Source organism: Stenella coeruleoalba (genome assembly GCF_951394435.1).
Source record: "Stenella coeruleoalba genome assembly, chromosome: 8".
Lineage (NCBI taxonomy): Eukaryota > Metazoa > Chordata > Mammalia > Artiodactyla > Delphinidae > Stenella > Stenella coeruleoalba.
Genome location: NC_137154.1, coordinates 107368288 through 107394997, shown reverse-complemented (window position 1 = coordinate 107394997; position 26710 = coordinate 107368288). Strand labels below are relative to the sequence as shown.

Below are 26710 nucleotides of genomic sequence, written 5' to 3'. Positions count from 1 at the left end.
GACTCCCGTTGACTTGAGGCCTGCGTGTCACGGTGCCCCGCGTGTCACGGTGCCCCGCCAGGCCCAGGGGAATCCCCTCTGTGTGTCCCGGGGGTCACGACCCCACGCCCAGCCTGGGCGGTACCGCGCAGCCGCACTTGCTTCGCTCCTCCCCCCACTCCCGCCCACTGCCCTCTGACCTCTCTGACTGGCTGGTGGTGCTGCACCACTGGGGGGTCAGTCCTCCGTGATTCACTCTCCACTCGCCTCTTGCCGCTGTTCGGCTGGTCCTCAGAGCTGCTTGTAGCCCGTCAGCTAGTAACGGAGCTCCGGTGCCGACTGCGGGGAGAGGGGCGGTGTCTGCGGCTCCACAGCCTCGGGGGGCGCCAGGCCCCGCGTCAAGGCCACAGAAGGTGAGGCGCTGTGTCGTCTTCTTTGTTCTGGTTTCCGCTGCGAAGGCTGCCCTCTCGCACAGCCCGGCCCGCCCCGGCGCACCTTGGTCCTCAGCGGCGTCGTGTCCGCGGCTCTTCACCCCGCCCTCCCCGAGCTGCTCGGGCAGCTGGCCCCGGCCTGGGTGTGGGCGTGGGATGAGGAGACCCGGCGCACCCCCAGGTCCTGCTCCGGCTGGGCCGGGCGGAACCTCAGCTCCCTCGTCTGACCAGGGGGACGGGCGCCAGGCTCAGGGCGGTGAGCAGGTACCTGACGGGCAGCACAGGGTGTCAGACAAATGGTAGGGTTTTACGTTGTGGAAAAACACACAAAACATAACATTTACCATTTTAATCATAGTCAAGTGCCCAGTTCAGTGGCACTAAGCACATTCACAATGTTGCGCTACCACCTCCTCCATGTAGTTCCAGAACATTCCATCACTTCAGACACACCCACACCCGTCAGCAGTCACTCCCCTGCTTCCCCAGCCCCTGGCAACCCCTAATACACCTCCTGCCTCTTTGGGTTTGCCTGTTCTGGACGTTCCGTTTATGCTACAAGTTGTGGCCTTTGTGTCTGATTTCCGGCCCTTAGCGTAGCATGAACCAGTGCTTTACTCTTTTTTATGACTCAATACTCCACTTTGGGCTGTACAATAGTGTATAAAAATGGTAGTTTCTATTTAAAATCTCATTCAGAGGCTGGTGATCATGATGGAAAAGGGGTGGTTTGAAGCTGGGGAGCAGAGGTGCTGCATTTGGAGAAGAGGAGGCCTGGGGGGTGTCATGAGACAGGGAGCTCTCATGTGGAGCTGGACTCTTCCCTGCCTCCCATTGCCAAGACCAGGGCTATTGGGGTGTAATTTCTGAGTCCCTTCTGGTGGGCTCGGGAAGACCTTTAGGATGCCTCCCCACAGGCTGCCCCTGAGGAGGGAGGGGTGCTTTGGGGTGTCCTGCAGCCACTGAGAACGGTGACCTGACAGAAGAGAGGAGCTGTCAAGCCAGACGGAGGAGCAGCTGCATGTGATGGGTGTGGGGCTGGGTGGGAGGGCGTGAGGCCCCGGCTGGAGCCAAGGCGAATGGAGGGGACACGTGTGTGCAGAGGGCTGGGATCGGGGTAGAAGAGGGCAGGCCTTGGGACCCAGGCCAGGAACAAAACCTGGGAGCCGGTCCCAAGGGCTTGAGTGCACCTTCCTCTCCACCTGCTGTCACCACCCTCGTGTGTCCGGGGTCACCTCCTACCGCTTACAGGTTCCCTGAAGGACCCTTGTCTGGACCTCTCCCCACCTCATTCCTACCACTTATCCGCCCTTTGACTTGCTAACTGTTAGATCAGTTCCGGCTGAGATGCTGCCTCTTCCAGAAAGCCTTTCTTGACCTGCACCCCCGTAATCCACAAAAACACCCTGGTGGCATCTCTCCTACGTGCCCCCACAGGTCCCTGCACATCCAGCCGGGCTCTAGAATGTGAGGGCCATTTGCTGGTTTGTGTGTCTGCATGAGGACGCACTATGTCTTATTCCCCACGGCACCTCTGGTATCATGGACCAGCGCCTGGCATTGTGTACCAGTGCCTGGCACATGCAAGGTGATCTGCACATAATTGCTGAATGAATTGGGCTGGATAGCGGTTAAAGTGAGGCAGGCTTGAGTTTATTTTTGTAGCAAATTACAACCATGGAGTAGAGAACCTTGGGAGAAATGAGGTCGCCCACATCGGAGAAGCTCCAGGCGCTCCAGGCGGAGTCTTGGTGACGTGATGTGTTGGAGGGGGATTTGAGTTAGGGGGATGGACCAGGTGACCTCTGAAACCCTGTTCGGCTCAAATCTTCTGGGGTTTGATGACTTAGCTGCGCCTTGCCCTCTGCCTGGGCCGTTCCTCATGCCAGCTGAACCCCCGTGGGGACCCAGTTGTGACCCAGATGCTGGTCAGGATTCTTCAATCCAGCAACTGCCGCTGTTTATTGAATTTAATCTAGTAATGCATCGCCCACGTGGCCTTTTCATTAATCACCCCTTCCGACTAGGAAGCCAGAGCCAGAGGCTGGGGAAGCATGAGAGGAGAGGGTGAGGAGCATCTGACAGCTTAGCAGGTTCTGTTGGAGCCGGAAGAAGATAGGGGCTGTAGGGACGATGCTGGGCCTGGAGGTGGACAGGGTCGAAGACTGGAACTGTGGGCAGGTGCTGGACGGGGCAGAGATTGCCGTGCTCCCCTCCCGGTGGGAGCTGTGCCCGTTCAAAACCTCCGATTCCAAATACTTTCTTTACCAACCTCCCCAAGCCCCTCACTCTTCCTCAAGGTGGCGAGATCCGCCCCACTCTGGTTGCTCTGAATCCAGCGAGTCCGCTCAGTTCCCTCCCTGCAGATGGGACGTTACAGAAGGAGAAACAGAGGCCCCGGGAGGTATGTGACTTGCCCGAAACTGGCCTCTGTGGTCAGAGGGGGCGAGGAGAGAAAGTTGGAATCGGGTAGAAGTTGGGGTAGATGAAGCGGCAGGCTGGGGACCAGCAGTTGTGGAATCTCATCCCTCCGTCATTTCCTGCCAGGGGCCCAGGGCCCATTTCGTTTTGTTTTTCGGGAGTATTTTCCCTTTGGTTTCCTTCTGTTACTTGCTGTCCCCTATCAGCGAAGAGTCCCGGGGCTGCCCTGTCCCTGAAATCCGCAGCGTGTGCGGTGGGCAGCCTCTTCGTCCCGGCCCCTCACCCTGGGTTTGCCCTTCATGGATGCCCCTCCCACCTGCCACAGTCCCCAAACACATTCGCTTCCTCTCCTGCTCCCTCTGGATCACAAAAATGGAGAAATGTAGGAAAAAGCAGAAATGTGCACAGACACAGGCTGGTGAAAGGAGCACAGGGAACGCGACAAATTAAAGCCCAAATTAAACAGTGAGAAGAGGGCCGAGGGCAGGGAGATGGGGCTGAAATGCAGATCAGAACAAGCGGGCACATGCCAGCGCGCACTGGGCACCGGGTCGCTGGGCATAGGGGCCGCGCACGTGGTGAGGTAAGCGTGCCCTCTTGGTGCGCCCAGTTGCCGGCCTCGCGAAGTATCGCGGTGTTTTATCTCCCGGAGGCGCCTTTGCTCACTGAGGCGGAAGTAACGGGGTTAATTAGCGGGGATCCCTTTCCCGAAAACACAGACGGCTCGCTGGGCGGAAGCGGAAGGTGGAGCTATTTAAGGAGGAAGACGTGGAGGTCGGCGCCGTTCCCGCCGCACCCTGCATCCGGAGCACACACTTATGTGCCCTGTGCCCTGGCTTGCTGAGGTAGTTTCAAAGGCCCAGGAAAGGAGACCTTTTGCAGAAAATGTCACTTTTTCTGTGGGAAAGCAGGGTATGATGATTGAGGTGGCAGTTGGGTAAGTGGGCAGAGGGTGGGATCCTTCTAGCCCCGGGGCCTTTGACATAAAGGAGACACTTCCTGTAAGCTGTGCATTGTGAGACAGGGAGGAGGGAGGGCAGCCTTCTGTCCGTGCTGGCCACCATCAGGCGCAGAAGCCCTGTCCATCCCGCTTCTTCATAGCCTTGCCCCGTGGGCAGACCTGGCGTTCAGGGCGTCCTCCTCCTTGGGACAAAGGCATCATTGAGGTGCTTAGTGGGGGCCTCCCCACATCGCTCAGCTCGTTAGAAGGGAACCGTGCCTTGGAGCGGCACAGATCATGAAGCATCCGGGGTGCCTGCGGCTCTAAGAAAGTAGAGAATTAACTTGGTAGGATCAGTTCCCTGGGCGGCAGGTTGCTTGGAATCGCTTCTTACCCCAGGGCCGGGAATTGTAAACACATTCCTCTCCCAGGACCAGCGCTGACTGGTGGGGAGGCTGAGCTAGAAACGACCACAGGGCCGCAGAGAGGAGCCCCGGGGGGTGGGGTGGGGGGGCTGCAGCCAGCAGCCAGCTCTCTGCGGGGGAGATGCCTGTTTTCTCACCAGGATGTGGCTCAGGATGTTGGGCTGAATCGTGACCTGCACGCCGGGAGCCCCCGGCCCTGTGGGCCTTGGACAGAGGCCCAAGTTGAAGTTGCAAGCATTTGTCTTCCCAATTCTAATCCTAATTCAAGTGTCTCCTGGGTTACAGGAGGCGATGGAACGAACAGAAAGGACGCAAGGCATCCTTAGGATTCCGTTGTGCGCCTGCCCCACAGGGCTCTGTGCTGGATGTCTCGGGAGAGACTGAACAGGGCACGTCCTGTGCCCTTGAGCTGCTCACAGACCCTTAGGGAGACAGCGGGACACCAGCCCCAACACGGCCGCGTGGCCCAAGGCGACAAGACTCCAGTAAGTTTGCTTGGCCATGGGCTGCGAAGGGCCTGGAGACCTTTACAGCAGAAACCGCTTTTTCTCCTTTACCTGCGTGGGCTACTGCATCACCAGGTCAGGGGGTGCTGGGATCGGAGGGGCCTCAGAGACTGGTGGTCCCTCAGATGTGGGATTCGTTCTGGGTCCCTGTGAAAGATACCAACCCCAGGCCTGTGCCTGAGGCCCAGTGATTGTCCTGTAGCACCTGGGAACCTGCATTCAGACAGCATCCCAGGTGGTCCTGCGATGAGCTGAGAGTGAGATACACTGAAGTACCCCATCCTCTGCCTTCACAGGGGAGGACTTAGCCTCCAGGATGGGGGTGCTCAGTGCTGGTTCGGGGCTGTTAGCTGGTACATGGGGTGCGCCGGGCCCTGAGCTCAGATCCGAGTTTCCAAATCCAGTGCTGTCTTCACTAGGGGTGGCCACACTTGGCATGTCCCACAGTGGGGACCCTGCAGCACATAGCAGGCTGTGTTGGGACAGAGTCTTCTGTGGGGTCCAGAGCACCTTCAGAAGAGGGGAGAGCTGGGTGTCCAGCCACTTTCCATTGCTCTGCTGGCTCTGGTGGGGTGTTCCCTGTTAACCCCACCTGCTCCAGGCTGCAGCCTCATTTCTGGAAGGTCATGCTTTCCTACGTGGAGACTAGCAAAACGCTTGACAGACTGGGGGTTTCTCACACTCTAGATACAGATGGCAGTATTTGGGAGGGAACAAAGTTTTGCCATAGAAAGTTACCAAACTCTTGTTTCTAGAAACAAGGCTCTCCAAAAGCCATGAGCAGGAAGGTGTGACTCTAGGGCATCATAGCTGTCCTTCCTGAAGGAGAATTGGATGCCTTTTCTGCCCTGGGGGGATGCCCTTTGTGACCTGTTTGACTTGCCCAGCTAACAGCTGCTGTGGCCAACATGTGGCCTTGGCTTACCAGCCACCTCATATTCAGTAGGAGGAAAGAAATGCGTTTCCACGAAGTGTGTGTTCTATTACATCCAAGCTGAGGAGCCATCACTGGTTTCCCAGGCTGAGCCTGGCCTCTAAGCAGTGGGCTGGTGGCCCGTCCCCTGGTGGCCTTGCATCTCCTGCTGTGCTTTCTGCCTGCACAGCCTCCCTCGGGCCCCTCCCTCTAGGCTCTTGGAGGTAGGAGGGAGGGGTTGCAGGTAATATCTTTGTCTGTCACTGTGGACGTGGTACCTGGAGACTCACACCCAGGTTTCCGGTTCTAAATCCTCCCTTCTTGGTCCAGCCAGCCGCATCACCCAGGCTCCTGCCCAGCTCTGCACCTTTGCAGATGTCTTCCCCTCCGGACTGCCTGCCTTTTCTCCAACTTTCCCTTCCTTCACAGCAGAACCTGAAGCTCCTCCACAAGCCCTCAATCCTCTCTGAACCTGAATGACACTATTTAGTGCTTAATTCTGTTCCATCATATTGTTGGCTATTTGTCTAAGGTGCGTCATTTTTCTCAGCACATCTCGTTTGTAAATTCCAGGATGGGGATCACTTTAGGCACGAGTCTTTGATCATGGTACCCAGCCTGATGCTCAGCACAGAGCTGAAAACTTTTTGCTGAAAGCCTGCCTGGAGAATGCCGACGGCGTTTATCTTCCCAAGGGAATTAACAGTGACCCCATTTCACACATCTCATTGTGTGTGGTTTCTCCCCATCTTATTAGTGTAGAGACAGAAGCTATCTGGCTCAGAAAAAGCATCCAGCTGTTCAGAGCAGCTGGAAACCAAGTACGGGATATTTTGGGATGAGTTATTTCTTGCTTCTTAAGCCCTTTCACATGGTATTGTCTGGGATGGTGCTGCCTGATGGAGAGGACTCCCCTCATTCCCATGAAACCGATAGAAAAATTACTCCAGGGCAAGATCGAGGACAGGCTGGGAAGAGCAGGAAGCCAGTCTTGCGGCCAGCTGCTTTAGGGGCTCTTACCGGGCCCCATCACTGCTTCTGTACAGCAACTGTTCTCGGGGGCAGGGGGACAGCATGGTTCCAGACTCGCTTCCACCCAGTGCTTCACGCATTTGGGGGCCTAGTGTTTGCTTATTCCTTATTCTGTCTCTGCCTTTAGGGATGTCACAGGTTTAGTGGGGACGCATGTAGATAAATGAAGTGATTGCAGTTAGTATGTGCTTGGAGGGAAGTGGGACAGGTGCTGGGAACAGTGGGTGAGTGGGTGCGAGTTGCCTTAGCTGGCGTGGTCGTGGTGGTCAGAGAGGGTTCCCTGGGGAGAGTCAACTGAGACCCGAGGGAAGAAAAGCTGGTGGGGCGAAGAGCGGGAAAGGCGTTCTGGAGAAGGCGTGCTGGCCTGTGGCGGGTGCTCGGGAAAGGGGTGGGGACGGACGGAAGCCAACGTGACAAGAGCTGAGCCGGGGAGGGGGGAGTGGTGGTGCAGGAGGTGCCAAGAGACCAGCCAGACGTGGTCCCCAGAGAGGATTTCACTGGAGTGGGTGCGGCGGAGATGGGGGGTGCGGAGGAAGGAGGGAGGGAGGGATTTGGGAGCTGGGCTGGGGCGTGTGTTGAACGTGGCGCAGCCAGGCCTGCACAGGTGGGGTCTGGGCTCACAGGGTAGGGAGGGGTCAAGGATGAATCCCAGGTTTCCAGCTCTGGTTGGGGAATCGTGGGCAACAGAACAGGTGTGTGTGTGTGTGTGGAGTGAGGGCAGGGGCTAGAGGTGGTGTAAGCCACACGCTCTAGTCTGGATGTGTTGATGCGCAGTGGCCACCACTTCTTCATTCAGCCGCTACTTTGTGCACCTGCTGTGTGCCGGGCACTGTTGTGGGCTCTGGGGATGTAGCAGGAAACAAAAGCACAGCATCCAAGACAACAAGCAAGATGAGTAAATAAATGCACAGAACTACATTAGGGAGGGAGCAGCGCCTGGCGGGAGGCAGGGCAGAGGGGACTGTGGAGAGGGGGAGCGTTGTGCGTAGGACGTCGGAGAAGTCCTCACAGATGGTGGGATTCAGGCAAAGCCTTCTAGGAGCTGAGCAGGCTTTGGAGCAAGGCCTTCCAGGCAGGGGAGATAGCAGGTGCATTCCTGGTCTGCAGACAGGAGAATGCCAGGGGTGGGTGACCCAGGAGCAGGGAGGTGGCCGTATGGCCAGAGCAGCGTTAACGGGCTGAGAAAGGGAGTGGTGGGCCGTGTGGGCCTGGTGGGTTGGAGCAATGTCTGGCCATGTGTGGGGAAGTGGGTGGTTCTCCGTGTATGTGAAAGGGCTGTGACTACATTTGCTAATGGATTGGACCTGGGGCAAGGAGGCGGGAAAGGTCAAGGGTGACTCCAGTGTTTTTAGCTTTTCAATTGAAAGGATGATTTTGCGTCACCTGGTCCTGGGAAAAAAGTGGCAAGAATGGGTTTGGGAAGATCAGGAGCACAGTTCTGAGCAGTCAGGTCTCTGACGTCCATTAGACATCTGTACGGGGATGCCTACTGGCAGCGTGATGTATGAGTTGAGTTCGGAGCAGGGCCTGAGCTGCTGGTACAAATCCGGGTGACATTTTCAACATTGATGGTGTTGAAATCCAGAGGCTGGATGACCCAACCCAGGCAGTAGGAGGAGACGGAGAAGAGGTCTAGAATCTGAGCCCTGGGGCCCTGGCACTTAGAGGCAAGGTGAGAGGGACCCAAGGTGGACACTGAGAAGGGGGGGTCAAGATGTGGCTGGAAACCAGGTGGCATGTGGTCCAGGGAGCCCTGCTGAGGCAGTGTTTCAGGAGGAGAAGGTGACAACCAGTGTAACACACTGAGAATAATTAAGAGGATTGAGGCTGAACACCGACGTTGGCTTTTGCAGTGTGGGTGGCACTGGTGGCCTGAATTAGAGCGGTGTTGGTGAGAGGTGGGGGCAATTTCATAGGAGGATGGAGGAGATGCAAACGCACAGCAGGCACAGACGTTACTTAAGGAGCTCTGCTCTAGGGAATGAGAAATGGGACAGCTAGAGAAGGAAGCATCGCTGGGAGATTTTTAAAATAGAAGAAAACATCAGTATGTTTGCATGCTGGTGGAAAAGGTGCACTAGAGTGAGAAAAATTGAAGCTGCAAGAGAGAGGAGGGCCAATTGCTGAAATGTCGTCCTTGAGCAGATGAGGAGAGATGGGATCAAACACACAGGGGAGGCCGGCCTTAGAGCGCAGCCGTCACGGTGACCGGGGAGGGAACGTCACGTGCACACATGCCGAAGGCAGATGGATGTGTGGTGGGAGCCGTGGACATTCTTTCCCCACTACTGCAGTTTTCTCAGTCGAATAGAAACAAGGCCGTCGGCCGAGATGAGGATTGGTGAGGAGCCATCCTCCGTTAGAGACGAGATTCCTCAGCATAGTGTCTAGCAGTGGAGAGAGCGGGCAGCACAGGTGTGAGTGTTGCCAGCGCCCCAGGCCCCCTGGAGCCTGCTGGTCACAGATTGAAGCAAGCAGCACGGTTGTGTGTTCTCCTTAAACTTGTTCAGTTGTGCAAGTCGGCCCAAGTCTGGCTGGAGAAGACTGGTGGCAGGGCATGGAGGTGCAGGTGAGGGGTATGCACAGTGATCCACATGGGATCAAGATGGGGACCTGGGGGAGGTACGGGACAGGCTCGGGTTGTAGACTCAAGTACCAAACCACGGGGGTGGGTAGAAAGATTGCTGGAGACCAGCTGCTTGAGGAAGCGGACTTGAAATATGGGAGGTGGTGGGCAGAATAGGGGAGGTTTGAAATTATGCTTATGATAAGTTAGGAAAGAGGAAGAGCTCCCTGGAGGAGCGGAGGATGTGGCATTTGTAGCGTGATTATTTGTATGTTAAATCACCAAAGCAGGTAATGCTGGACAAAGGGATTATCAGGAGCTAAATTCTTCAGGGTGAAAGGGGCAGGAGATACATTACAAGGATGGGAGGTGGGTGGCTCAGTCATTAGTCACATGACAGGAGCTTCCAAGCAAGGTCCTTTATAGGGGAGTCTGGGGGGGGTGGGTAGCAGCAGCCCCAAGCCTGGGGCAGATGCCCCAGGAGGGCCCAGAGGCCAAAGGAGCCCTGGGCGAGGGTGAGCGGGTCTCCAGGGAAGAGCCGGGTCTTAGTTAGAGGCGCGGGTGGAGGGGGTTCATAGGAGAAGGTGAGGCCGGGGGTCTTGCTGAGGGTCGGCCGTGAGTCCTGGAGGGCGTGTGGCAGCCGGTCCTGAGAAGGGGAGGGAGGGGACAGATGGGAAAAGCAACGTACAGAGCCTTTGGGTTTGGGGTCTAGGGGCCGAGGGCCGCTCGTGGTGACTGGATACGAGCAGGCGGAACGTTTGATAAAAATAGCCAAGATTTAGTGAGTGTATGCCACGTGCCAGACGTTTCCCCTGTCTTTCTACTTGCGTTAACTCCTTCAGTCCTCACAATAACTTTATCAGGTCGGCACTATTATTACCTTCGGTTTATGGATGAAGACACTAAAGCACAGAGAGGTTAAAACACTCACCACGGTCACATAGGCTGTTGAGTAGGATTTGAACCAGGCAGAGAGATTCCGGAATCCGCCTTCCCGCCAGTGGTGGTCCCGCCCCTTATTAGGTATGCAGCCTGGGGAACATCTGTTAACCATTCTCCGCGGTTCACTTTTCACATCTGCAAACTAGGGGCGATAAATAGGAGAACGCAGAGCCCTGGTCACGTGGCTGCATGTGTGTGGCAGGGTCAGGACACCTGCTTTGTCCAGTAGTGACTTTATGTGTTGACACTGCCTTTGGATCAGTAGCGCTAGGGTGGGCCCTGCCCCCAAACGGCAGAGTCAGAGTGCCGTCTTCACCCAGAATGAGCTGGCCTTGGGGATCTCTAGGGGTCCTGAGTCCCAGCTCAGGGTGCGACAGTAACCAGAGCCTGGAGAAGGGACCTGAGGTCATGCAGATGCCGGGCTCACTGACCGCGGATGCCTGTGCTCCCACCTGTTCCAAGGGAGTCCTCCGGGCCAGCATCCCCGGGGACAGAGACGATGGTGACACTTCACTGCCCAGGGTGCACTCAGCAAAGAAGGATAAGAGGGATTCCGTAGGGTGGACGGAGGCCCACCGGTCCCGGTAGTTTCTCCCAAGGCTCGTAAGGGTGGCTGGGAGAAGTCCAACTTCAGCAGGCCAGGCTCTTGTCCGCCTGCCTCAGACCTACAGCAGTGGCTGCAGCCGGGTTGAGGGGGGAGCAGGGAATAGACGCAGCACTGCCCAGAGCAGGGGCCCGCAGGGCAGGCTGTCCGAGGCCCTGCTCTCTCTGTAGGCCTGTGTGGAAGGAAGCACTGCCTCTTTCCTCCTCCCTGGAGCTCCAGCAGGTCTGCTTCCTTTGCATGCAGCGTGCATACTAATTGTAGCCTCTCCCTGAGAAGAAGCCCTCTTTTTGACAGACTCTTTAAGAATAGATGCAGGTTTTGAAAAACTCAAGATGGCATTGCCTGTAATTAAAAAGTAATTGGTGTAATTGAGAGCGCAGGGTCTTATGCAAATCACCCTCCTGTTTTTAACTTTACATCAAGACTATTTTTATTTTTAAATGCAAGAAAAGCCCACCCCACAAGCCACATGTGCATCTGGGTCTGGCGTGTGTGCATCTCGGCCTGCGCCCCTTGTGCGCGGAACATGACAGTAGCTGTGCAGGAAGAACTGCCTTTGACTGACCATCAGGTCGCCGTGGTCCTTGTGTGTCTTGGAGGGAGTTGCTGGACTACTCTCAGCTTTCGTTTTCTTCATCTGTAGAGCAGGGGTGGCAAGAGGAGCCTCCCGTGTTGTGAGAATTAAATGGTGTGGTTATGGGGGTGCTGTAGACTCTAAGGTGTGTTCACAAATATTAAGTTGGGTTTTAAGCTCCTTCCCCCCCCCCCCCCCCCCCCCCCCCCCGGTCATTTCCCTTCTCGTGGAGTTGGATCTGCACAGTGCGGGGAGTGGTGCCCTGAAGCAGAAGCCTGGAGTCCACGTCTTGGCTTTTATGTTTGTAAACTGACAAGTGACCTTATTTTTTCTCTTGTGTACAAAGGAGATCAGGTGGGGGTCAGCTGGTCAGCTGGTAAGATCAATGGGAAAGCACTTTGGAAAGTGCTAGTGCTGTTGAATTACTCCTTTGGCCAGTGATGCGATTGGCTCTGCGTTTCCTCTTCACTAACACCTTTCTGTGAGCAGTGGTGGCCGCTGTGATTTCAGCTGAGGGTGGACTTTTCCAATAGGAGATGCCCAGCTCCTGGTTGGAGCGAGAATACTTTCCTGCAGCTGCTGTAACAAATAACCACAAACCACAGGGGGCTTGAAACAACGGAAGTGTCTTCTCTCACAGCTGTGGCGGTCAGACGTCCACAATCCAGTAGGAAGGATCTCACTTCCCTCTGGAAACAGTGGAGGGGGGGATTGGTTCCTTGGCTCCATCACCCCAATCTCTGTCCCATCTTCACATGGCCATACCCACTGTGTGTCCCCAGTCTGTGTGTTTGTGACACCTCCCTGGTGTCTCCTTTAAGGACATGGGATGGAATTTAGGGCTCAACCACAAAATCCAGGGTATTCAAAATCCTTAAGTATGTCTTCAAAGATCCTTTTTCCAAAAAAGGATTTTAGCAAAACATTTTCCAGTTCCTGGGACTAAGACTTGACACATCTGGGGCATCATTCAGCTGACTGTAGGGATGAAGGCTCCCTGGAGCCCAGGAGGGAATCAGTGTGACCTCACACTAGTTAATGTCATTGCTCTGCAGCTCAGTTTCCTCATATGTAAAATGGGGAAAATAATAGCATCTACCTCATAGGGTAGTTGTGAGGTTAAATAAATCCACATACATAAAGCACCTAAAAAGTCCTTGGCTCGTGGTAAGTTCTCTCAAAATGTTCAGTACTATCATCTCTAGTTTTCCTTTAGTACCTGGCGATAGATTTGTCATCATAGTTTCATCCAGACTCTTCCAGAACTTGATTATATTTGGCCTGAGCAAACCTTTGGGTGTAAATTACTTTTTATTTCCTCAAAAATTATTTTTTCATGCTTAAAGAAATAGCATCTATAAAAATATTTAACAATTTTATGAGCTAGTCTGTTTTTGCTTTTACCATCATTTTATAATTTTATAGAATTTCATTATGTCCCCTTTTATACTTTTTCATGTTAAGAAAACAAAATCATTGTAGCTTGACCCTGCACAGAAGAAGGAAGCTAATGACTCTCATCATATGTTACATCGTGTCATGTCCTAGTAATTCCCAGCATTTCCCTATAAATGACCTGTTACATTGACCCCTCTCTCCCCACCACCAACCACCACTGAACCACAGGTTTTGCAATGATTTTACTTACGATGCAAATATGATTAAATACTAATTAATTCAGTTTTCACCAATAAAAAAATATAAGCCTGGCAATCAGTTTTTCATCAAGCTGATTTGACATACTTTTTTTTTTTTTTTTTGTGGTATGCGGGCCTCTCACTGTTGTGGCCTCTCCCGTTGGGAGCACAGGCTCCAGACGTGCAGCCTCAGCGGCCATGGCTCATGGGCCTAGCCGCTCCATGGCATGTGGGATCTTCCCGGACCGGGGCGCGAACCCGCGTCCCCTGCATCGGCAGGTGGACTCTTAACCACTGCGCCACCAGGAAAGCCCTGATTTGACATACTTTTATCAAAAAGTAAAAACACTTGCTATTTTGGGCATTCCAGTAAGCTTTTAAAATATGAAAAACCTGTAGTTAACATTATACTCAAAGGTGAAAGACTGAAAAATTTTGAAGTGAAAAGGACTGAAAAATAAATGAAAAATATCTGTTTTCACCACTTCTATTCAACATAGTATTAGAAGTTCTATCCAGAACAACTAGGCAAGAAAAAGAAATAAAATGCATCCAAACTGGAAAGGAATAAGAAAAATTATCTCTTCACAAATAACATGATCTTTTTATACATAGAAAACCCCTAAAGATTTCCCAAATGACTGTTAGAACTAATATATAAATTCAGTAAAGTTACAGGATACAAAATCAACAAAAAAATTAGTTGCATGTCTCTACACTAACAATAAACAATCTGAAAAAATTAAGGTAACAATTCCATTTACAGTAGCATAAAAAAAAATGAAATACTTAAGAATAAACTTAACCAAGGAGGTGAGAGACTTCTATATTGAAAACCCCAAAGCGATGCTGAAAGAAATTAATGAGGACATTAAAAAAAGGGAAAGGCATCCCATGTTCATGGATTGGAAGACTTAATAATTGTTAAGATGTCAATACTGCCCAAAGAAATTTATAGATTCAGTGCAGTCTCTATCAAAATCCCAGTTCATTTGCAGAAATAGAAAAACCTAGCCTAAAATTCATATGAAATCTCAAGAGACCCTCAATAACCAAAAACAATCTTGAAAAAAAGAAAAAAGGAAAGAAACTTGGAGGTCTTACACTTTTGGAATTCAAAATTTACTGCAGAGCTACAGTAATCAAAACAGTGTGGTGCTAGCATAGAGATAGACCTATAGACCAACAGAATAGAATAGAGAGCCCAGAAATAAACCTTCACATATATGGTCAATTGATTTTCAACAAGGCTGCCAAGACCACTGAATGGGAAAAAGACAGTCTTTCACCTGGTGTTGGGAAAACTGGACCCTTACTTTATACTGTATACAAAAATGAAGTCAAAATGGATTAAAACCTAAACATAAGAGTGGAAACTATAAAATTCTGAGAAGAACACATGGGGAAAAGCTTCATGACGTTGAATTTAGCAATGATTTCTTGGATATGATACCAAGAGCATAGGAAACAAAAGAAAAAATAGATAAATTGGACTTCATCAAAGTTAAAGAAAACCTTTTTCTACATCAAAGGACACTAACAACAAAGTGAAAAGGCAACCCACAAAATTGGAGAAAATATTTACTCATCATATATATGATCAGAGATTAATATCCAGAATATAAAAAGAACTCTTGCAACCCATCAACAGAAAACCAAAAAACCCAATTAAAATATGGGCAAAAGAATTGAATAGGCACTTTTCCAAAGAAGATAAACAAATGGCCAGTAAACAAAGTAAACTGTGCTCAGCATCACTAGTCATTAGGGAACTGCAAATTAAAACCACAATGAGATATTACTTCATGCCCCAAAGAATGGCTATGATCAGAAAAACAGAAAATAGCAAAAGTTGGCCAGGATGCGGAGAAATTGGAATCCTCTTGTGTTTCTGGTGAGAAGGTCAAATGGTGCAGCTGCTGTGGAAGAGTATGATGGCTCCTCAAAAAATTAAACATAGAATCACCATATGATCTAGCAACTCAGCTTTTAGGTATGTCTCCGTAAGAGTTGAAAGCAGAGACTTGAACAGATACTTATACACCAGTGTTTGTTAGCAGCATTATTCACAATGGTCAAAAGGTAGAAACAACCCAAATGTTCATTGACAAGAGTGTGGCATATGCAGGCAATGGCATATTATTCAACCTTGAAAGGGAAGGAAGTATTGATACAGGGTATTACATGGATGGACCTTGCAAATGTTATGCTAAATGAAATAAGCCAAACACGAAAGGCCAAATATTGTATGATTCTACTTACATGAGGTACCTGGAACAGCCTAACTCATAGAGACAGAAGGTAGAGTAGAGGTTTCCAGGGGCTGGGGGGGAGGGAGGAATGGGAGATAGTTTTCACTGGGGACAGAGCTCCAGGATAAGGTGGTGAAAGTTCTGGGTGGGTGGTGGTGATGGTTGCAGACCAGTGAGAAGGTACTTCATGCCACTTAAAAATGGTTAAAATGGTAAATTGTATGTATTTTTCATCACCATAAAAAATGAAAATAAAAAAGATAGCACTTAGACCCCCTTTCTTCCCTGTAAGACAAGGCACAGAGTGGACCTGACAGGGTGTCAGGGCACAGCACAGATCACAAACCATGTGGGAACTACCCAGCCCCATCCCTGTTCTTTCAGGGAGGAAACGAAGGCTCATAAAGGCTTGGTTGGGAAGAAATCCTGACCTGCTGTTGAATGATCAGGAGAAGGTCCTGGGGCTGATGGCAGGGCTGCTGAGCTGTAAGAGGGAACCAGGTCGAGGTGGTGAAGTTCCGTGTTCCTGTAACGGGTCAACGCTGGTGGGGATCCTCAGAGCCCAGGGCTCCGGTACGGGGTCTGCACAGAAAGAGCCAGGACCTGATTGCTGAGCCTCTTCTGTGCCCTGGTCAGGGGACCGGGGAAGACAGATTCCTTGAAGGAGCTTGCCAGCTGGTTGGGGAGGGGAGGCGTAAGTATCCAAACAGGGAACACTGGTTCAGGACAGCAGTGGCCGAGCTATGGCAGTGCTGTGATTCACTAACGGTCAGAGCGGCTGGGGAGGCACTGAGTGCTCACGGAGCCCACAGCTTGGCTCCGCACTTGAGGACAGAGGGGCCCAGTGGCTTAGGTCCCTGGGGCAGAGGGCTGGCCCCGGACTCTCCCCGCAGCGCTGCCGGCCTGGCTGACCCAGGGCCAGTTTCTTAACCTCTTTAGCCTCTGTTTGCTCACCTGTGAGAGGGAATAGTGTCTTTCCCCACACGGTTGCAAGGAGGTCGTGTGTCCAGAGCAGTTAGCGCAGAAGCAAGCACACCTGGGACACACTCGCCGTTAGTGCCCAGAGGGGAACTGAGGCTCCAGGAGGGAACAGCAATGAGGGTGGGCCCGGGCGTGCAAGGCAGAAATAACGGGTGTGGCCGCAGTGCAAGGCTTCTTCCTTTCCTGCAGAGGGAAGGTGGGACTTCTGGTAGACCCGTCACGGGGCTGAGTCTGAACAGTCTTAGAAAGACCGGCTCTGAAGCAAGAGGAAAGCCTGTGGGCAGACTCTGGCTGCCTTTTCTGGGGCTCTGTCCCCCTTTGGACAGTGGGGTCACCCGGGACTGTTATCCTAAACATTTAGCCTTGATGCCAGTGTACAGACTGGCCATTGGGAATCGGCATCCCACGTTGGCCTGGGATCCTCGCAAAGAACTTTTCAGTCATTTGTTAGTTCATCAGAAGTTTAATGAGAAGCAGGAAACATCATGTCTCCTCATAGAATGAGATGGGATTGTTTGCAGGATATTTATGGTCTTCAAATGGTGCATCACCAGCAATGATGTTACCTCGCAGGAATGAACTTTGCATATTCAGTAGTTAAGGGACTGCCCTATGGGGAAATGGGAAATGAATCAAACTTAATTTTATAAGGAGGAAAAATGAACCAATATTATCCCATAGGCTTTATATGATGAATTTTACATACATTTCCCTGAAATTGTGGGTGTTTATATTATGATTCTCTGAAACTTATCTTACTTTTCTAACTCAGGTCTGTTTAGGTAATTAATTAATCTGTGTGGTAAATGTCACAGCTGAATGATAGTCTTATTTCAGTTTTCCCAATGAAAACAGATTTACCTGCTCAGTGAGACAAAGAACTTGATTACCATTCTTCAGAATTTTTTTTTCCTAATGTCCCTTTCCCTTTCAATTCAAGATGCAATTCTGTGACGGTTCAGTTCTGGTCCAGAGCATGGTCAAAGGTGCTTCCTCGCCCTCCTGCTTAGATCGGACTCAGATGAGCTTGGCACCGAGGCCGCTGGGTTTGGAGCGATGGTTGTCTCCAACCCTGCCCTGCTCTCTTGAGGGCGGCTTCCTCCCTGTCTCTTTGTCTGCGTTTCTCTCGCCTGCTTTCTAAACCCCTCTTCCAGTCACCCTCTTCCATCCCGCTGTGGGCCTCCAGCCCTTCGGAGACCCCTGTGGCCACACTGTGTGCTGCTGACTGGGGCAGTGGGGGCTGTGGAGGAGCTGGTGCTTAAGGGTCCCGGCGTGCGCGTGTGTCCCCAGCCTTCTTTCCCGGGTCTCCTCCACCCGCAGAGTCCCCGCCGCAGCCTGGTCAGAGCAGCACTCGCATGCCTCATTCCTTCGTTACCCAGCAGGTGCTGCTGGAGTATCTACTCCATGTCAGATGCGCACCTACTGTGCACAAGGGAGGAGGCATTGGACAAAACAGACTGCTGTCCTCAGAGAGGTCACCTTCCAGTGAGAAAACAGAACGGACAAGTGAAGGACACACGGGCACGTGGCTGCTCCGGTGGCAGCGATGGCTTTCAGGAGAGTTCAAGTACCAAGAGCAGGCTTGTCTGGTGAGGCTGGCGTCACGGTGGAGACGTGAATGAGAAGAGGGAGCCGGACACACAGATCCCGGGGAAGCAGTGTAGACAGAGGAGCAGGGGCTGGAAAGGCCTGGGGCCAGAGTCGGCCTGGTGTGTGAGGGGCAGAGGACGTCCCGAGGGCTGGAGGAGCCGTGCCGAGCAGCTCCTAGCTGGGCTGAGGGCCCCTGTCCTCTTCCTTTCTGGTGAGAGTTGAGCTGAGAGATGCTGCATCTTCCTTCTGATAGAGTCACTCCAAGTGAAGTCTTTTCATCAGCATTTCCATTTTGTTCTGGGCGTAGCAGGAAGAAGAGTGCAGGGTGGGTGTCTGCGCTTCTGCCTCCTGACACTATTTCCTGCTCTTTGGCTGCTGTGTCCTGTTTCCGTCCTCCCTGAACCAGCCCAGGTGTTCACATGGACTCCACCCCCCACTGGCAGGTGGAAGACTTGACCTGGGTCTCCACTAATTAGCACGTTGCATCCTCCTGGCCACTGGATCACGTGACCCAATCTGACCAACAGGACACAGTGAAGACTTTGCTGGGAATAGTGGAGAAGAGTCTGCTTTTCTCACTCGTTTAATGCTAGCCTGTATGCGGTACACAGAGACAGCAGCCTCCCTGACTGCATGCAGGGGCCTGAGACCAGAGCCCCACATGACATGCAGCTGAGACAGATGGACACTGAGTCCGTGATGTAATTTGAGGCCTTGCGTCAAACCACACTTGAAACAGTAATGTATCTTGAATTTTCTGTAAGCTGTTAAATTTCATTATTGCTTGAGCCAGCTTGCGTGGGGTTTAGCAACAATTTTTTTGTCACTTGCACCAAAATGAGCTCTGTCTCACTGACACAGGACTAATACGGGATGGTGACGTGACCGAGACCACAGACTGAAACTAAAACCAGCTCTGTGACCTTGGGCAAGGCCTTCACCTACCTAGGCATAACTGTCCTCACCTATAAGTGACAGCACCTACCCTGGGACTGTTGTGAAAATGGATGAATATATATATCTTTGGGAGCACACAGTAAGTGATATTTAAGTGTCTGCTGCTGTTATTATTTTTTCCCCACTTTGTGAAATAAGGTTTCTGAAGCTGGTCTATGTTAAGTGACTTCCCCTGAAATTAGACCCCAGGATTTTAAGGGGCAGCAGTTACCCATCAGAGAAGGCACTTCTGAGTGCCTACTATGCTCTGAGCCCCCTGCTGATGCTGCGATGTGGATGGAGATTGCAAATTCTGCGAGAAGAGAAGCTGCGCTTTGAATTCGTTTATTTTCCTTGTTCTGTGACAGGGTTCTGCACCCAGTGAGTGATTAATCAGTGGTGTCAACTAACCTTCCCTGACATTACTCAGCCTCCCAGGGAGGAAAGGCATTTTCTGAAGAGGCTTTATTTGGGGAATCAGTGACCCGCACAGACGGAAGCCCGGCTCCCAGGGCCGGTGCTCCCCCGCTGGCCCGGCAGCCCTTCTGCCCAGAGGGGTGGCTGAGCCAGCAGCTGAGGCTTGGAGCTGCCCCCTGCCCAGCTTCCCCGGGCCTCTGCCTCCGCAACTTGCTCTTGGTCTCATGATAAATTCATTACCAGAAAATGAAACAGGAGTTTCCTGGTGACATAAAATATTGATGAGAGAAATAAGGACGAAGATAAATGAGCCAGGGCTGCTCGCAGACCCCATGTGCCCTGTTCCGCTGGGTCTGCAGACACTTGTTCTCGCTCCCTTTTTGGTTTGCTCGGGAGGGGCTCTGTTCTCTTCATAGGAAGTCTGCTGGAGCACTAGTGAAGAGCTCCAACCCCTACGTCACACCAGAGTGGGAAAAATAGACATGTCTCCTGGTTACTGTCAAAACTATGAAGCCCAATCCTGCCACTTCACAACCTTCTTGGCAGGTTCTTGGCACCCTTGGGGCGCATGCAGAAACACATCATCCCTGCTCAGAAACTGCTGATGGCTTCCACGTGCTGTGGAGTCAGACCTGAGCCCCGTGGGGTGCTGTTCAGGACCTTCTGTGACCCTGCTGCAGCCAGCCTGTCCGTCCGGTCCTTCTACGTATCACCGAGACCCTGCGCTTCCACACATCTGGTCTCTCTGAGCTGCTGTGCTGTTTCCTGCTGTGAAGTGCTCTCCCCAGCCACTCAGGGGTCAGCTCAAACACCGCTTCATTCACAAGACGTCTTCCTTGCTGTTCTCCTGCTCAGAACTAACTGCTGCAAAGGTAGAACAAAAGAACCAAACCCGCTGTTGGTAAGCGCGCAGAGAAACGGCTGTCTCCTTCATCATGCCTGAGGCCGTAAAGCGTCAGCTGTAGGTTCAGATCCTTGAGCAGGTTCACAACTTTTGACCCAGTGACTCCATGTCTGAGAATTCATCCTAAGGAAACAATCAGGAAGGTGTCAACATTAATGCAAGTATGTATAAAGCTATTCGTCACAGTGTTCTTTAAAATAATGAAAAATTGGAAGGAATCTAAAATCTAAATGCTCTCAAACAGGGACTGAAATAAATTGTGATACAGCTGTATGATAGAGTGATATTCACCTGCTTAAAAATTATGGTGTAGAGAAGTAGTTGATGGTTTAGAGAAATGTTTGTGATGTTTTTGTAAGTGAAAGACATAGGAACACAACTGAGTGAAGGGGGTGGGGAGAGAGAGTAAGAGAGGGGGAGAGAGAGATGTCTGAGCCTAGAGTAAGCTTTGGAAGGGTAGGTGCCAAAGTCTTGGGTTGTGAGCCCATGAGTTATGTTTATACGATTTTTCTCTTAAGATCCAGTCCATGAGTTGACCTTATGATCCGGTCCTCCTGTGTGAACAAGTTGCCCATCTTCACTTCGACCCGCTTTCCTGGCTTTGCTCCTCTAGTGGAGGAAGGCCCCTCTCGTGATCCTTCTTACGCTTTCACTCTGTTAAACTCACTCACTCGCCCTGATCTTTTCTCCTAGGGCCTTCTTTTTACTGTTTTCTCATGTTGGCGGTTCTGCTCCAAAACTTCCCAAGCCCCAGGCTCCGTCTTCAGTAAAGATCTGACCACGTGTGTTCTACCATTGTTGCTTTCATATATTTTAATGTCTGACCAGTTGAGGTCATCCTTACCGTTTTTAAATGCCTATAAGGGTGTGCAGGAAGTATTCTCCAGCAGAGGTTTTCTGCCGTCTTCTCTGACACGTATACATCCAAGGTGCTCTGGGAGGTCGTATTAGACCGGGTTCAGAAACAGGACACGTATACATCCAAGGTGCTCTGGGAGGTCGTATTAGACCGGGTTCAGAAACAGGACGTGTATATTTATCATCAGGAATTAGCTCCCACAGTTATAGAGGCTGAAGGCTCCCAGGATCTGCCTCCGGGCAGCAGGCTGGAGACCCAGGCAGGGTCAGGGTGTCAGCCCGAGTCTGAAGCAGGACAAAACCATGTCTTGGCTCACAGTCAGGCAGGGGTGGGGGGCGGTTCCCTCGTACTCGGCCTTTTTGATCTCCTCAGGCCCGCAGTCCAGCTGAGACCTGCCCACATTAGAGAGGGCAGCCTGCTTGACTCAGCTCACCAACTCACGTGACGATCTCCTCCCAAGCACACTCACAGATGTGCCCAGAAGAACGTTGGACCAGGCGTCTGGGCCCCAGTGCCTTGTCAGCTTGACACACAGAATCAAGTATCACAGGTTTAGTTGCTGAGAGATGCTCTTCTGGCCACAGGTCATGTACACGTGCTGAGGTCACCCTCTTCTCCCCGGTGTGTTCAGAGCCCTGGACCAGCACAGCTGCTTCACAGGAGCTAGAAACGCAGGACGAGGGCAGTGGGGTCTGCAGACACATGGCGACGCATCCAAGGCCACGCGTTTGTTTTTTTTTTTTCAATTAATTAATTTATTTATTTATAGCTGTGTTGGGTCTTCGTTTCTGTGCGAGGGCTTTCTTTAGTTGCGGAAAGCGGGGGCCACTCTTCATCGCGCTGCGCGGACCTCTGTATCGCGGCCTCTCTTATTGCGGAGCCCAGGCTGCAGACGCGCAGGCTCAGTAGTTGTGGCTCATGGGCCCAGCCGCTCTGCAGCATGTGGGATCTTCCCAGACCAGGGCTCGAACCCGCATCCTCTGCATCGGCAGGCAGATTCTCAACCACTGCGCCACCAGGGAAGCCCGGCCACGTGTTTTTTAAGTGGCAGAGCCAGAACGAGCCCCAGGGGCTGACGGTCATGCCGCCCTGAAGGAGGGGGGAGGGCGAGGAGACGCTGGTCCTCTTGAGCCTCGGAGGAGGAGTGCACTCTGGGCACCTTCCCTTGAACTTGCCGTGTCCTGTCTCCCCTCCCCCATTGTTCCCGACCGTGGACTGTGTGTTCCTGCTGCTTTCCTGTCCCACCGATACTCTCTGACTCTGACGTGTGGCACGTCTCTCCCTGCGGGCGTGGCTTTGCTGTTGTGGCAAATTGTGTGGAGCACAGTTAACTCGTTCATGTCTGCGAAGGCTTTCTGAAAGTGAGAGAGGGGTGCTTCCCGCCCTGCGGCGCCCAAGGCCCGGGAAGCTGCTGGCGTCCGACCAAGATGGGGGCTGTGGGCCCCCGGCCAGTCCTGGAGAGGGAGGACCTGGATTCCCGAGGGGCCTCTGTGTCCTTCAGTCGGTCTGTTCTGGTCTTGCTGTCGGGTTATTTTCCGTCTTGCAGCCTTTCCTTGTCACCATGGGCTCTCTCCTTTTGGCATCCGTGTTTGGCCTACCCCTCGATGGCACTGATCAGTAACTTTGCAGGTCTGTCCCCTGTTCACACTGTGACATCCTGTTTCCGCCTGCCAGGTCCTTATGTCTAACAGGCAGCAGGTATCACAGACTGAGGAGGCTTACTTTGGGGCCAGGAGCACAGCTGCACCTCAGTGCTCCTAATGTCCATTTGTACTAAAAACTCTGGATGACAAGAGGGCAAAAGGTGTTTTGGTTTCACTTACTTGGGAAACAAGCATGTATAGCTCCAGATGATGTGTTTTGGGGGCTTTTGCAGTTTTCTTTGTTGTTGTTGCTTTTGAGTTCTTTATTAATAGGTACTTTATTTAGTATTTTTGCAGGTATTTGTTTTACTCCAGAGCATCATGTAAAGTATGTGTTCCTTCTGCAACCCCCTCCCCTTCTCCGTGCTCCTGCCTCCTCTTTACTTCTTTCGGTTAGAAGCAGAGGCCCTCCCAGACCTATGGGGGGCAGAGAACCCATGTCCCCCACAGCCTGTCCAGGTGATAGGGTGACACTGGGGTCACCAGCTGGGAGCTGTATATAGAAAGGGAGAATGGAGCAGCCTGAAGCATTTGGAACTTCGGAGGAGGCAGGCCTGGAATCAGACCGTAATTCTGAGGTGCGTAGAGGCCTGCCTCCCGGCTGAGGGCCCCACGTGGCACCTGGGACGCAGGTGTTCAGTGAAGGTCACTTCCCAGCAGTGGTGGAAGGATTCTTAGGGCTCTCAGAGAGCCCCCGTCCTGGGCGGCTGGCCCAGGAAAGAGCGGCTGAGAGGAGCAGAGGTCGAGATGAGGACCAGGCCCTCAGGACTGCAACTGGTCTGCTGACCAGGTGTCCATGTGCCTCCCACTAGTGTTCTGGTCCCTGGAGCGGTGCCCTCTCCAGCCCTGCCAGAGAACAGGGCCTGGGCCTTCACAGCTACGGCCCCCGGCCCCCTCCCCAGGGAAGGGGAGGCTGGCATGGCCTGTGGGGCGGCCTTTGGTGCTGATGGCAGGGGTCCTCAGAACCGGGATGCTAAGCCCATTTTGAGTCACTCAAACAATCTTTGCAGGGTTGGAACTACAGGCTGTGGTTTAAAACCTCTCAATGCATGCTGCCTTGAAAAGGCCACTACTACTTTCAAAGGAGGGCAGTTGTATTTGAAAGACGTATTTCAACCACAGTCTTTAAAGGCCTGGGATGGTCAAAAATAGATGGTGGCCGAGCATCACCAGCCTGTCCTGCCTCCGGATGTTCTTAAAATTCCCAGGTTGAAAACCGGGGGCCCTTCCTCTGCTCCTGGGACATTACCGTGCCCTGCCCCGCAACTGCTGGTTCTAGTTCCTTCCCAAACCCCCCGGTGGCTGTTAGCCTCAGAGGAGTGGCCCTGACTCTCCACCAAACCTAAACCTGAGCCCCGGGGCGAGCTGTGCTTCAGGAAGAGAGTGATGAGTGAAGCATCCCAGGCGTCCATGGAGATGAAGGAGGAAGACGCAGCCCTTCTCATCTCCTGAGGCTGGTGGCCGTGTGCACCCGGCAAGGGCAGAGGGGCTGGGCTTCAGGGGATGGGGTGGCAGTCCCCCAAGCCCTGCGCAGAAGTACTGACAGACAGCCTGCCAGGCCTGGCTGAGGGCTTTGTGGGGAGAGTCTCCAGTTTCCACGACAATCCCGTGAAGTCGCGCTATTATTATCCCAGTCCACAGAGGAGGGAAGTGACACCCGCGTGCGGTTATGTAACTCTCCTCTGGTCTCGGTCACCCTGCCAAGCGGGGATGCTTGTCCTTGAGCCCAGGTGGTCGGGGACCCAAGCCCTCTCTCTTAGCTGCTGCAGGCTAAGGGTCGGTAAATGTTTTCTGTAAAGGACCAGATGGTAAATATTTCAGGCCAGGCAGAGTGTGTCGAAAGAGTCTGTGTAAGTGCTGGTCTCTGCCTTTGTGGTGTGAAAGCTGGGTAGACAAACAGGAGCACGTGGGCAGTGCTCTGGTCCAGGGAGTGCACAGGGCAGGCAGAGAGAAGGCGGGCAGAGGCCTGAATTACCCGCCCCCCCACACCTGCTCACTGAGTGATGCTGGACTGCACGGTCCTCTTCTGCAAAATGGGGATGATAGCATGTCTCCGGGCACCGTTGTAAATGGATTTAATGAGATAATGTATGTGAAAGATTCACCCGGTGTCTGGCACGTAATTATCTCTCAATAAATGGAGCTTTTTGTCTCCCTACCTGAGGGCAGCCCGCGAGGAGGGAATCACTCGTTGTACAGCCCAGGGGCAGGAATGATAACCGGCACTTAGACAGCAATCTGCAGTGTGCACAAGGCCTTCGCAGCTCCGTCACATCTGGGAAGCCTTCTGAAGCAGACTTGCCAGATCACAGGGCTGCTGCCGTTTTACTGATGAGAGGATGGAGACGTAGAGGGTGAGTCTGCCTGGCTAGGGTCTGGATCCTACCCTGGATCCCATGTTGCATAAACTCCAGTCCCGGTTTGCAGCTTCCTCTGGGGCTTGGTGCAAGCCTCTGTGTCTGGTTCTGCTATCTAAAGTGGGGATGATAAAGCCATCTCCTTCCTAAGTTGGCAATTCCGATGATTTGATGTGAAGAAATCTCGTCTCTTACCCTTAGGGAAAAGCTGGTTCACTGCCCTTTTGGGGACCCTCGATTTTCTGAAGTGAGTCACACTGTGGTCCCTCTGGACAGTTGGGCAGCTCTGTCCCTCCCTGGACTGCCATTGGCCTCTTCTCCACCTGCTTGCCCCCTGCAGTCCAGCAGCTCAGGAGTGCTGCACCTGACCCTTCGTATAAAGCCGTGAACACTGCGATGGTGGCAGCAGTCAAGGGAAAGTGACTGAGGAGCCTCTGTCAGAGCAGATGGGGCGCTAACCACAAGTGGCCTGCCAGTCCCTGACCAGCAGACACACAGCGGGGCCCGTGTGCCCCATGGCGCTGTGACACGTGCTGTGTTTTGACTCAGGGAAGCCAGGGTTGGCCCTGGCCTGAGCATGCCTCTTGGAGCACTTGGCTGCATTTGTTGTTTTGGGGGATGGTGGCAGCTGGGGGAGAGGAGAGCTGAGTAAACAGTTGGAAAACAGCCCACATCTTTTCCTCGTAGGCCATGGAGAAAAGGGGTTTAATTTACAAAATTGTTGGATTTGTAACATGGCGAGACGCCTCCCTGCCTTTGGCTGTCTGTCCTTTGTGGTGTTGGTTTAGAGGCTCCACTTCGTTGTCTATAGAGAGTCCTCTTGGTCAAGTCTCTTAACCCTCTGACCCCTCGGTTTCCACAGATTTGGATGCTGGAGATGCTTTGGAAATCACTAAGTTAATGAATGAAAGAATCTTCTGTAAACTGTAGGATGTGGGTCTTGTATGTGTGTATCAACCCATGGTGTTTACAATGACACTGCAGAGAAAAGCTGTCACCCCCATGGAGGTGAGGCTGCAAAGCTCAGTGGGTGGACCCAGGTCCTCCCACGGGTACACACACCTTCTGTTTTCCATTTTAAAAATTGCTGTTGTATCCCAGTCTTGCCCTTTGGGAACCTTCTTATCGCATCTCATCTTCACCAACCCTGAGCACTGAGAGACACTACAGTTCCAGTTTGCTGGACAAGGTCAGGATGACAACAGCATCCCCTGTGCTGCTGCCAGAGGCCACTGCTGGCCACAGGGTGTGTGTTTTTATGAGCTATGATTCACACAACATAAAATTAATCCTCTTAGATTAACATGTACTCACTACTGTATATAAAATAGGTGACCAACAAGGACCTACTGTATTGCACAGGGAACTATATTCAATATTTTGTAGTGACCTATAAGGGAAAAGAATCTGAAAAAGAATATATATATATATGCGTGTGTGTGTGTGTGTGTATAAAACTGAATCACTTTGCTGTATACCTGAAACTAACACAACATTGTAAATCAACTATACTTCAATTAAAAAAATAAATGAGGAAGTAAATAAAAAAATGGAATAGAAAGAGCTTTCTATAGTTAAAAATAAACAAGCAAAAAAGCAGAGAGAAAAAAATTAACCTTTTTAAAGTGTACAGTTCAATGGTTTTTCAGCACGTTCACAATACACTGTACAACCATGACCCTCTTTAATTACGTAACACTTTCATCACCCAGAGAAGAAGCTCCATCCTCCTTAGCAGTCACACTCTGTTCTCCCCTTCTCCCAGCTCCTGCTTTCTGCCGCTATGGACTTGCCCGTTCTG

The 26710-nt window shown here is 52.1% G+C and overlaps 1 long non-coding RNA gene across 1 annotated transcript in view; it reads left to right on the top strand.

The window, feature by feature from the left end:
• The first annotated feature begins 206 nt into the window (after positions 1-206).
• LOC307190828 overlaps positions 207-26710 on the top strand; it is a 49244-nt gene continuing 22740 nt past the window's right edge. The window contains exons 1-3 of the long non-coding RNA XR_013829548.1: positions 207-392; positions 4482-4681; positions 24717-24906. This is a non-coding gene — a long non-coding RNA (uncharacterized lncRNA). The remainder of the gene's footprint in view (positions 393-4481; positions 4682-24716; positions 24907-26710) is intronic.